The following is a 4243-nucleotide window of genomic DNA, read 5'->3' on the forward strand; positions in this document are numbered from 1 at the left end:
GTACATATCAAGCAGCAATACTTTCACCTTCCCAGACACTAGAACTACCAACAGTATCCTTATACACAAGAGTACCTCTATGTCCATATGTACATTTTCAGTCATTGTACAGATGTGGTTTTTTTTCCAAAATGCCAGGTTCATATCTGCTTTCCACTTCCACCTTCATAAACATACGCTTCCCTACATCATGGATGCTTTGGCTTTAGAGCCACAACCACTGGGTATAATGACCTCTGACATCTCTTCCATTAGGAACTGATGCTCATCTAACCTCAATAGATAATGAACAAATACATGCTCTATGATCTTTGCTACCCAGCTACCCTTAAAGCATACTCAACAGCCTTAAACTATACCCCATGCCCATTCCTGTGCTCTCAATTTTGCCTGTTTCCCCCTAGGCCATAGTGACCCTAATATATAAACCAGACAAAAACTCAGCCAAGAATGATAATTTCAGACCAATATTCCTTATGGACATGTGTGTAAAAATAGTCAATAAAATACAAACTGAATCCAAGAGCACATCAAGAACATCATCCACCATGATCAAGTAAGCTGCATCCCAGAGATGCAGGGATTGTTCAATATACAAAGATCTGTCTATGTAATCCACCATATAAACAAACTAAAAGAAAAAAATGGTCATCTCAGTAAATGCGGAAGAAAGCCTTTGACAAAGTCCAACAAACCTTCCTGATAAAAGTCTTGAAGAGATCAGTAATCCAAGGCACATATTTAAATGCAATAAAAGCAAAAAACTGATACCAACATCAAGTTAAATGAAGAAAAACTTAAAACAATCTTTTAAAGTCAGGGACAAGACAAGGTTGCCCATTTTCTTCATCTCTCTTCAATATAATAATTGAAGTTTTAACTATAGCAATAAGACAACTAAAAAGAAGGGAAGCAAATTGGAAGAGACAAAGTAAATGTATCACTACTTGCTGATAATATGATAGTATACATAAATTCTATCAGGAAACTCCTGAAGCTGGTTAAAAACCTTCACTGAAGTTGCTGGATACCAAATAACATAAACAACAACAAAGCATATAAAAGCATATATATCAGACTGAGAAAAAATTAGGAAAACAACACTCTTCACAATAGCCACAAATAATATCAAATATCTTGGTGTAATGCTAGCCAAGCAATTGAAAGACCTGTTTGACAAGAACTTCAAGTCTCTAAAGATGGAAATTGAAGAAGACATCAGAAGATAGATAGTTCTCCCATACTCATAGATTGGTAGTATTAACATAGTAAAAATGGGAACATTCCAAGATGGCGCCGACCATTAAGCCACGTATCTGATCTACTCCGTGGAGACCAGAGACATAAGAGGAGCAACAGATTGCTGGACTTTGAGCACTGTAGGTGAGTGGGGCCCCAAAGGCTGCAGACCAAACAGGGGGCCTATCCCCCTGGGTCAAGCAACATCCCAGAGGTGCTAAATGCACTCCCCAAACTCTGAGATGAAATCCACATGCAAACTGCAGCCTGTATATAAAGCACAGACTCGCTGTTTGGGGAGGGGCTTTTCCAGAGTCCCCAGCCAGAGGAATCTCAGCGAAGAGGGTGAATCTGCCCTAGGATTCCTCCTTCCACACCACCCCAAACTGCAGAGGTCACCTGCCTAGGCCGACTGAAAACACAGGTGGCGGGACCCAACAGAGACAGTTATAGTGGGACTACAGCTCGCTGGCCATCCAGGGCCAAACTTAACACCAATCACAGCGGACTGAGCCTGCAAACAGCGGCAGTGAGAAATCAGCTTGAACTGCTTCCACAGACCCATCGGGAGATGTGGGTCTTGCCTAGAGCTATAGCTGAACTTATTAGCCCTGCGGGAAGACCTGGGTCCATGGGCTTCCACCAGAGCTCTGCAACCCCTTTGTCCCTACCCAGCCGCAAGGCACTAGTCCTGTGCTCCGCTTCCCGCTCCCCGCTCCCCGCTCCCCACTCCCCGAAAGAGTGAACCCAGCTGGAGATCCTGGCCTGAGCAAGGCAGGCACTCTCACATTATTGGGAGACGAGATGTGGATGGGTCGTGTTTGCAGTGTCTAATTGCTGACCCAGAGTTGGAGGGGACCCACATACCCCGGTGGAAAGATTTGGGTCCACGAGTGGTCGCCAGAGCTCTGCAGAGCCAGTCTTACTAACTGCCCAGCCGCAAGGCCCTGGCACAGTGCTCCCTGCTCCCTGAATGAGAGTGTCCAGTGGAGATCCTGGCCCGAGCAAGGCAGGCACTCTCACTTTATTGGGAAATGAAAAGAGGGTCTTGCTTGCAGTGCCTAATTGCTGACCAAGAGCGACCTTGCTCACTCTAGGCATATAGTACTGGGAGAGGTTGGGCACTGCTACAGGGTATAGAGGCAGAACTAAAAGACAGCTACACCCCCAGAAGATCTGATCTACCTGGGGTCTTGACTACAAATCCACAAGAAGGACAGGCAGCTGGGATCAACCTACTCAGCCAGAACGTTTGTGTGTGGACCTTATTCTAGGTCCCAAGACTGCTGATCTGAATTACAGCAGTAAAGTCCAAACAGATATCTACTTTGGCTGGCTCAGCCTGGAGCCCAGGGGGCAGAGGAAAATCACCAGTAGTGAAACCGGATCACCTACCTGTTCCACAAAAATACCCCCTGATCCCCACAGGCAAGAGCACCTGACCTATAATCAGTCATCAATTAACCACTCTCAACCAGCGAAGGTCACTACAAAATACCTTCCAACACCAGAGCCATCAAGATGACAAGAGGACAGCATAAGAATCCTATCAAAAACCAAAACAGTTTGGCATCTCCGGATCCCAACATTCCCAATGAAAACAACCTAGAGAACCTAACAGCAATGGATAGGCAAGAAAATGACCTCAAGTCCTTAGTAAAGAAGATGATAATGGAAGAAACAAATAAAATCTGTAAACAAATGCAGGAGGAGGCAAACAAGGGGGCTGAAGAGTTAAAAGAGTCATATAAAGAGGCACTTGAAGAATTTCAGAAAAATATAAATAACCAGATGAAGGAAATAATTAAAACAGTCCAAGACATGAAGATAAAAATGGAAGCTATGATGCAGGAACACACAAAAGAAAAACGTGATCAAGAGTCTGCAAAGAGGAAAGCAAGCATCTCAGGGGTGGCCTTATCTAAGAGATTGCAAGAAATGGAAGAACGAATATCAGGACTTGAAGATACAATTGCAGAACTGGAAACAACCATTCAGGGAAATGCTAAATCTGAAAAGTTCCTAACACAGACCATTCAAAAACTGAAAGACCACATGAAAAGATGAAACTTGCGAATAATAGGGATACAGGAGAAACTGGACAGCCGACCCCACAGCCCAGAACACATCTTTAATAAAATAATGGAGGAGAATTTTCCCAATTTGAAGAAAGAGATGCATATGATCATACAAGAGGCCTACAGAACACCAAATAGAATAGACCTGAAAAGAAAATCTTCCCACCACATAATAATAACAACACAAAATATACAGAACAAAGAAAAAATATTAAAAGCAGCAAGAGAAAAAGGCCGAGTAACATATGAAGGCAAACCTATCAGAATTACTCTGGACTTCTCAACAGAGACCATGAAAGCCAGAAGGGCCTGGACAGAGGTTCTGCAAACCCTAAGAGAACACAGATATCATGGAATATTACTATACCCAGCGAAATTATCAATAACCATTGACAGAGAAAACAAGATATTCCATGACAAAAACAAATTCAAACAGTATCTAGCCACAAATCTGGCTTTACAGAAGTTACTAGAAGGAAAACTCCACCCCAATGGGTCATACTACAACCAAAACTACATAGGAAATAGGTAAATATACCATCGCAAAATCACAACCTCACAAAATCTCGACTATTACAAATACCAAAAATGAAAGGACTTAGCAATCACTGTTCATTATTGTCTCTCAACGTCAGTGATCTCAATTCTCAAATAAAGAGACACAGACTAACTGAGTGGATGCATAAACATGACCCAACATTCTTCTGCATTCAAGAAACACACCTCAACCACAAGAACAGACATTGCCTCAGAGTAAAAGGTTGGGGAAAAATATTCCAAGCAAATGGTCACAAGAAGCAAACTGGGGTAGCCATTCTAATATCTAATAATATAGACTTTCAACCAAAATTAATCAAACGAGATGAGGATGGTCACTTTGTACTCGTCAAAGGTAAAGTCAACCAAGAAGACATCACAAGTTTGAA

The sequence above is a fragment of the Acomys russatus genome, chromosome 7 (genome assembly GCF_903995435.1).
Source record: "Acomys russatus chromosome 7, mAcoRus1.1, whole genome shotgun sequence".
In the NCBI taxonomy this organism is placed as follows: domain Eukaryota; kingdom Metazoa; phylum Chordata; class Mammalia; order Rodentia; family Muridae; genus Acomys; species Acomys russatus.